Raw genomic sequence first — 9553 nt, forward strand, 5'->3', positions numbered from 1 at the left:
TGACATATAGGTAATACTCTTTAGCGCGAGATTTACCTCAGTACTCAATACTCAATCATTTATTGCGTTTACCTGTGTAAATAAACATTTATATTTCATTTTTTACAACAAGTAAATCTCGCGACAAGCTATTATATTATACTTGTGACCGCCCGCGGCTTCGCCTGCGTGAAAATCGTTTGTATATATCATTGGGTTACCCATCGGAAACTACCCAGTTTTCGAGATAAAAAGTAAACTATGTGTCAGTCCAGGTTATACCATAGACAACTATCTGTTGATTTGTTCGATTGAGATTGCAAAAAAACAATCTTTGTATTGACTAAAGATTGACAGTTCTTAGAATGACACATTCAAGCCACCATCTTGTTATTTTACTTCAATCTATCTAATGCTCTTCATTCCTCCTTCCGTCATACTGTGTGGTAGGATCCAGTTGTATTACTTCCAAGTTTTTTTTTAAAAAAGGCAATATAAAATTATTGTACAAGTGACTGAGTCTTTTTATTATCAGCCCCTACCTAAATTTCAATACTATCTGTCTTTTAAGCAGAATTACTAGCTGTTAGCAGGCTTTCGTCAATTCTACGTTTGCAAATAAAGAGATTAAAAAAGTAACTCACCCTCCCAATCTTGTCCAAGAGCTGCACATCATCATTATTAAGTTCCCAGTTCTCCCTGGGCACGGCGCGGCGCAGCAGGGCTCCGGAGCGCGCGGTCACCGGCACGCCGCTGGTGCGCTGCCACGCGATCAGCTCGGCCACTGACGGGAACGCCGCGCCCTCGAACCTGTAGTGACCCTGAGGAGTAATGGAAGGGTTAAGGGATATGTTTGGAATGATGCTTAAAGGAGGCAGTATTGTAAAGTTAGTACAGAGTACACACACATGTAGAATATGAAACTTTTTGCAAATCTATGAGAGCATAAATCACGTCTCAAAAGTCTATCCCAAACATTAGGTACATAAGCAACACTACCCTGTTTATGAAATATGTCTTTACTCAAAATATACAGAAAATCACATTTTTAAGATCAGACCATTTTTTATAACATGAAAGTGATATGAAATTGAGGTATAAACTAAACCTTATATTACTTCCAACATCATTAGATTCATGTTCTAACCTTTTACTACCTGTGTATAAAGACCTACTTCCTGGCATTGCCACAAATTTATATTAAATCAAATAGTTAGAGAGCGTGCAAACCGCATTGACCTCATAACGTAAAGGTCTCGTAAAATTAATTCGTGGATCGTGACAAAGGAAGTTACAATAATTTCTTAGAAACCGCAATATTCATAAATTGATTTGTATCAAATAAAATTTATAATCCAATCTTGAAAGACATCAAAACATTTTGCATTATGCCGACTTTTAGAAACTCTAGGATCTGATTTAGTTTGAATCGCCAAATGTTGCTTTAAGATTAGCATTATAACCGGTTTAAAACCATTCTTGATCTGTAGAAAAAAGTCCACTCGGTACAGGTGTAACTAGTAATCGTTTTTGAATCACTAATTTAAAACCTATGTTGCTATACGTACATATCTAAAACATTTATAACCTGTGTAGGTAGATACGAAAGTGAAGGACGTAACGGACAAAAAATACACAGAAGGCTTCGGACAGTCTAAATATAGTAAACTTTAGTCAGACGTTTTTAGAGACCGTGACTAAGAAAAGTTTAGGGTTATAATTCGAACGCGGATATTAACTTATATAAAAGAGGTTTTACTACTTAGCTTGCTATCAGGTAATTTGTTAGACACCTAAGTTTTTTGTCTCCATTAAATACATAATGCATAATACAGCAATAGACAGTAAGTATACAAACCTCAGGAGTTGTTTGCACGATGAAGTGTTTGTGTTGTCCCCAGCAGACGGACAGCACGAGCTGCCTCGCATGGTTCCTGGTGGTCTCCCGCACCAGGTAGTCCCCGTCCGCCCGCAACAGCCGCACCACCTCCTCCCGCGGCAGCACGCCATGGAACCACTCCTGTTCCACAAGAGTACGCTCCGTCTCGCTCACACTCACCTAACAAAATATACAGACATTTAAACATTGTTACATCTAGTGTCCACGTGCACTCGTTTTAATTAATTAAGATCTCAAGAATTAGGGCAAACTATTTCTGAGTTTAAGTAATTAAACGTGTTTAAGATTATTTTAATAGAGGCAACTGTAAGGACGGTTAAAACATAAAAATTACAATATTTAGTTATAATGCACATGCACACACCAACTTAATTACATAATTCAACAAAAAACACACGGTAATACGTAACACGAAAGCAATAACGTACGAGTTCTTTTTCAAGTTCAAGTTGCAGTTGCTTCAGCCGCTTCTTCCTCCGCGGCACCACCACTGGCGGGGGGAGCTCGCTGTGCGTTATGTACAACGAAAACGGATCCATTACCTAACCTCATCAGCTTGAAACCCGCAGAACACAGGTACACTACTTTAGTATCTTTTTTATTTCGCCACATGTAGCGAACATAACGCGCATCAAGAGGAACTTGATGTAAACCTCGCGACCGAAGCGTACACAGTCTACGCGTAAACAATACATTTCCAGAACGTCCCAAGCGGCTTCACCTTGATTTTGAAACTGAGTTTTAAAGAGAGTCTGTGCTATTTTCACTTTATACGAAATCTCATTCCCGACAGAAGTTCGTGCGGTGCACGGTGACGTGAAAACTGCGCTAAAATTAGCACTGACACATTTTGACTACCGCTCGTTCCGGAGCTACTAAATCGTGCCGATTCCAGTGGCGTCGTGGAAGACGTAAGCTTCATGCATCGTATAAATTCCATGCCATGCGTGGGTGTTGTAGTTCTGGAGTTTTGGTTAGTGGCACTCACCACACTATTAGAACAACTATCGAGTACAACGCAGCTATGTCTCCTTTTTTTGAAAAGCGTTTTGTTGTGAACTCGGCAATGCACATAGATATCCACACGTTTACGCAAGCGTCGCCTCAGGACTCTGATCCGTCTGCGATGAGGGATGGTTACCGAGTCGGCGGGGCCCTCGCTGCTGCTCCGGTAAGTCTTGGGCGGTAGCGCCGGACTGGACGGAGCTGATTTACGTCGGAACGGCCGCGTGAATAGTTTGAACTTTGAAGAACGGTCTCGGCGGTATTATAGAGTGGAGGTGTAAGCGCAGCGTGTCCGCTGACGCTTTGGATCCGATTGAGGAGCGATCCTGATGATCGAATTTCGACTAAGAATAGAATTAAGTTTCAGGATTACTTCTTTTTAAAAGTGGTTTGATTCTTGAAGTAGTGACTACTGACTAAAGATATACAATTCATGCTATCCTACCTGATGGTCAGGCGAGCTGCCGTCTAGACTGTCAACGCCGACAGTCTCAGCTGAGAGGTCTGGGCAGCCGCTAGGCGCCTCCTCGCAGCCGAGCTCTGCCAGCGCCGACCTGATCATCTCTGCTTGTTTGGCACACTTGCGCTCAGCTACGCGCAGCTCCAGCAGCTTGATCGGCTCTGACGTTGTCACCGGTAATGGTGGTGGAGAATGCCTGGGTCATGAATATTATTATATTAAGGTAAGGGATAAAAACCAATCTCGAAAACAATTACAGCAATACACCTAGAAATTCAGTGAGGAAATTAGCTGCCTGTGTTATTACCTGTCGATCCCGTTGACACCATTACTGAGTCCGGTGTTGTTGTTCTTGCAGACTCCGTTCCCAATGATCTCGGGTCCCTGCAAAGCGGTTTGCTTCTCCCTGTTGTCCAGTAGCGTGGCTTCCAGCTCTGTGAGCTTTTCCTTCAGCCATTCCACGGTAAGATTGTCCACCGTCAGCTGATTCGGCTGCAGCTTCCCACTTGTGTCTTCAACCAGACTCTCGTCGAAGTTAAACGTCACCGGCGTTGATGGCGGCGATCTAGAACAAAATGTACTTTGAAATGGTTGTAATGGATTGCTGTATCTAATTAAAGTAACTATCAATAATTTGTGGAGCAGATTGATTGATTAGCGCTGTCTGTCATCGTTGAATTAAAATACAAATAATATTATGCTACAAATTTATACTATTTGTTTAGAAAAAGTTACTTGGGCATCATGATACACCTTAGTCAGATGTATAAGTAACCGAAGAAAGGAAAGAAATATATGCTGGGATTTTAAAGAGTGACAATAATTTATACACCGGTGTAGCATCTATCATGTAATATCTACGTTTGTTGGACCTACATCAAGAACCATTTTCATAACAGACGACCACAGCGCACGTCACTTGTGATTTGTAATTATATCATGAACTTGTAAACTCTATGTAATTCAATGTTTTAGATCCGTACTTACAAAGAACAAAAACAATAATGTTAGAAACATGACCTATCTCACTAATTGTGAAAGTTTTGAGTTAAAGAATAGCAATGGGCAATGCCTTCTAATTCAATTATCTTTTTATACCCCATAACGGACATTTTTGAAGTTGTGAAGAAGAAACGTGTGTAGCATGTTTTCTCTCTTCCACTACTGCAACAGGCGGAAAATCACTAAATGACTCCTTCCGCTTTGGGTTGAGCAGAAGGGAGTGTCAGACTCTTACTGACTAAAACCAACCCATGTTCCTTCCTTTGCCCTTCGTGTACGGAGGCCACGATAAGCCTTTCGGCCATTCCCACTCCCCTGCTTGCCTGCTTTTTTTATAGTGCTAGACTCTCAACAGCTTCATAATGGGAAACCCACAAATAACATGAACACTTATTTCCAATAGCCACAAAACAACGAACGCGCAATGGCCTTGAAGAATTACCTTTAAAAGTAAACGTCAGTTCCTGAACGTTACTGAATCATACTTCTCACCTTCGAATACTCATCGCTCATTGACATCGCGATCACTTTCAAATTTAATTGTTAGTCATAAATAATTAAAGGCTAAATTCTTTGAATGATAACTGATTGTGTCGTTGTTGTCTTGGTAAACGGGGATTTTATTTAACCATTTTGAAGTAGGAAATCAGAAATATCATTTAACGTTCTACTCTAATATCTAAAATCTCTCCTAAACCTAACCTCTGATATCTAAAATCCGTTGACTTGAAATTTTATATATATCAGAGGTAGAGCCCGCATAACAGCACAAAACTATCGACAAAGTTGTTGTGTACCAAAAGTAATCGTTATTTTCCTTAACCAGTGTTCGACGAAAAATAACTTTTATGAGTCCTAGTAAATTAATGTCTCAAAATCCTTTTTCCTTGAGATATCCGAGAACACGGTCCGTATTTTAATTATTAGAATTTATTAATTGTTTAGTCAAAAGTTATTATATGAGCGGCATTATTTACTTTTATAAAATTACTATGGTAACCATTACGGACTACGATGAGCACATCCTACTAATATCATAAGCGAAAAAGTTTGTAGGTTTGTTCCTCTTGCGCGCAAAAACCACTTCAACAACATTTAATTAACACTTATCTTAAGAGTATCCTAAGAGGTAACTTGCCCAAAATGTAAGTGTAACAAAAAAAGGTGCGAATTTAATACGAATTTCCTGTTGTTTGAGTGTCCAGAAGCGAGATAATAATACAGCAGTTACAAACTGTGCTACCAGTAAGTAGGTACACATTAAACATTGCCAAATCGAAAGTATCCGGTATCATTTTACTTTCTATTGCACTCTTGGCAGAAACTCGCTGCGATAATAATTAATGACACTGCAGAAACCTACACTTGGCTGACAATTGTAATTTGAGGATGGAATAACAAAATATATGCTTGCATGTTGTAGGTACTCAGCGATACACGTGGGAATAATACATATCGAGTGTTATATGCCTCAGCATTTTATGTTTTACATATTATTTAAGTACCGACGCCTCAAAAACCCCTAGTATTATTAGGAACAATTTTATCTTAACGACGATAAAAATCCCCAAAAAAAATAAAGAAATAGAGTTAAGAAACTTATCACTTTAAACACTTTACCGAATGACCAGTGTAAACGCTACTAGAAATGTCACTTGTCTACAGTAGCTTGTTAATATAAAACTTGTTAAGAACGATTCCGGATGCATAACTTACTTGTACTTCTCAATAAACTCCTTGTATTCATCTTGAGGCCTTAGATTCTGTATGGTTGTTTCTATTTTGGTCTGAATCTCTCTAAACTTGTCCGTGCTGAAGTCTGATCTCTGCACCACTTCAAGTAGAACTCCTTTCCTGTATAAACATAGATTAAATCAGTATTATATAATTTAAAACTGTGAATATCATCGAAACAGGGAATAAAACAAATTTACAAATGATGAAAGGTAATGGGTGAAGACTGCCATTTCAATTAATAAACTTCTAATGAGATAACGGATTAATTACAACGGTCAATTAGTTTTATTTAAAACAGTTTAATTTACACGAATTTACGCACGACAGTGGCCTAAAATTGTTTTAAGACGGTTTAAACCTTTTTTTAAACAACTACACATAATCAATTTACTATTAACATTGGGTCAAGGAAAACAACGTTTTCTTTAGTTAGACAATTGTAGACAACTTGAAGGGTGCATGCTGAACTCTCAACACATCCTCATCTCTCATCGCTACGTACAAGTCCGTCTCTCTTTTCTAGAACAATATAGCAGGTACGTAATTTTATTCAATTAGCTCTCAGCTCAAGACTGTTATTTTATTCAGTCAAAGCTTTTTATCAGGCCGCGAAGCCAGCAAAGAAATTCTCCACTCCTTACTTACCTAATATTATATTTTTTCGAAGCTTAGGCTTAGGTTAACTTCTGAACAAATGTGGAGGCAAAAAAATAACGAGCTCTTTAAAAACCAGTATAAGAGACGGAAAGCGCACTAACCCGTAATACATACAAAAATCATTTTATTCTTCAGCATGTGGTGTCCCACTACTTGGTAAAAGCATTCCTCAAATCTTTCAAAAATTCCCTATTCCGTACACGATTCGACTTACGTACGTGATTCGAGATCAGCCCTCCTATTATGGCAGCTATACTTGCTAATACAAAAGGTAGTACCAAAAACTTAGTCCACATCTTACCATGACGTGGCCGTAGCTTCTCCCTGCCGGCGCTGCTGGTCCATCAGCGTGGGTAGTGCAGCAGTCCGCAGCGCCCTCTCGCACTCGGTCGCCTCTGCAAGCAGCAGGACATACTCGTTGTGAGCGCGGTGAAGCCGCCTGCAGGCCTTGCCGTACTTGTCCCGAGTCTCGTCCAGCTTGCGACCTCCTCGGCTTGTTGGACCTGGAAAATTAAAAGAATAATTGTTGAGGATTACTGGCATCAACTGCTGTTTTTTCTTGATGTACGAATGGACCCAAATATACAACTTTTAGATTCTTCTACTAGTAGAAGGGCAAAAGTTACGATTAATCCGTATAATTTCTCTTAATATTTTCGGCGATTTGTAAAATATAACATATTACTTACCTTTATTAAAAAAATAAAGGGTGTTATGACAAAATGTCGTATGATGCAAACTATAAAAGTTTAAATTGTTATACTAATATGTGCAAGGATGTTTAGAAGAATCATATTAGGGAAAACGTATGGACATTTGATACAAGATTCCCCGAATTCTGCTTTTATTGACATTACATAACGCTAAAAGAAATAGCCCACAGGTGTAGCGCACATACCTAATAGTATCGCAAATTGCCAAGTAGTTATGTCAATACGAACATATTTGATACAGTTATCAGTCCATGCTAAGGTCAATATAAAGAATAAAATTAAACTCAAACTTGCAAATTGAGTTTCTTTCATATTATTATCTATTCACGAACATGAATGCGAGAGGATTTGCTCCTCATATTAATCTCATTAACATTTTTAAAAACTATTTTAATACTAAAAATGTCTTACATTTAAGGTAGTTTTCCTCGAACTTGGCTCTCATCTGTTTGTACGACTCAAGACACTTTTGGTACTCGCTTTGTTTCCTTTGCACCTCTTCTGACAACTGTGAACAAGAAAAAAGAAATTTAATCAAAGTGTTTCAAAAAATCAATTTCAAGAATCTGAGTAACAGAAAACTTAACAAATATTAAGAAGTGAAATGCATTCTCACAAAACAGTTTTAGATAATCAATCCAAAATAAAAGTAAGCAAGGATTTAACAATCAAGGCCCAGGTGTTTAAACTGAGCGTTGATAAACCAGTCAGTCTGGATATCTCTAAAAGGACATGCGTACACGCAGACAAAAGAGTAACCTGTTCAGCAGGAAAATTACGTAGGAAACCATTTGTGTTTTCCAAATACGAACCAGTTTTGCAATACAAGTTTTTAAGTTTGATAAAACGCATCAATAAATTCCCACGTGGAATTATTTATCGGTACATCTATATCGAACTATTAAATAAAGCGATAAATCCCAATGAAAACAGATGCGCTCGAATAATAAATTAGTGTAGCGGCGCGCACGCATGTGTGGGACGAACAAATCATGCTCACAACGAGATTTATTCGCTCATCGCGCCCTCACGTTAGCACCTCGGTGTGTAGTCACTTACACCATCTATCAGTCACTAACAACATTCACAGTTACACTTTTATTACGCCCAGAACAATATAGGCAAACCCATCTACCTGGCTCCAGCGGAAAAAATACAAAAATAATTTAATTATCTTGTTTAACCTGTATGTAGGAAACCGCAGTTACTACCTGCCCTCAGCTTATGCATAATTATGCAAAAGGTGAATCGATATGTTCAAACAGCGTGTAAACTGTAACAAAAACTAGCTCTGGCCTACTCGCTTCTGTGAAACGATCTTAGCGAACTTGAATAATAAGTTATACTTTACTAGTAATTTAAAACTACGATTTAGAATGTGATTAAGTTAACCGTGACAAAACCTTATAAAGGCGTTATCATCTACCAAATGATGTTTACACGTGTACAATATACGTGACAAATTGTTTACTTTCTTCTACAAAAATTAAGAAAGAGTCTCACCGTCATGATTGACACACGAAAGTTTTCTCACGGCGGCACTTACTGTACAAGCGCTAATTAAATAAAGAGTTAATGACACCTATTTATGTTCTCCTCGCCTATTACGTATCGACACGTTTTTTACAACTGCAATTAACAATCAAATGCTAATCTTGAATTGCTTCTTTATGTGAAGCAAAAAAAAACTTCTGAGACACATGTATGTATTCATTTATGTAAATATATAATGCATTATGACGCCATGTTTTATGCAATACTCTTACTGTGACTGAAATGAGTTATTGTTGTCTTAGAAACATTTACGTATGCTAAGCGGTTTGTAAACACCATTTTCAAATAGATTTCTGTCTAGCCCTGCGTTAAATCTATCGGGTGACTCATCTATACCTATTTATGTTGCTCTTATTCTAAATTCAGCACTTTCCAAACTAAGTTGGGATCAGCTTGCACTCTAACCCGATTCAGCTAAGTACCAGTGTTACAAAGAGAAAAATAAGTTTGGGTAATTCCTCCCTAAAAGGCTTTTTTAGAGCTTTATTAATTTATTTGAAATGGAGCAGAGAGTGAATAACTTTTATCAATTAATTAAAAGCAAAA

At 38.2% G+C, this 9553-nt stretch overlaps 1 pseudogene; it reads right to left on the bottom strand.

The window, feature by feature from the left end:
- Positions 1–539: 539 nt before the first annotated feature.
- LOC113499923 lies at positions 540–9305 on the bottom strand (annotated as a pseudogene).
- Positions 9306–9553: the final 248 nt, after the last annotated feature.

Source organism: Trichoplusia ni, chromosome 1, assembly GCF_003590095.1.
Source record: "Trichoplusia ni isolate ovarian cell line Hi5 chromosome 1, tn1, whole genome shotgun sequence".
Taxonomy (NCBI): domain Eukaryota; kingdom Metazoa; phylum Arthropoda; class Insecta; order Lepidoptera; family Noctuidae; genus Trichoplusia; species Trichoplusia ni.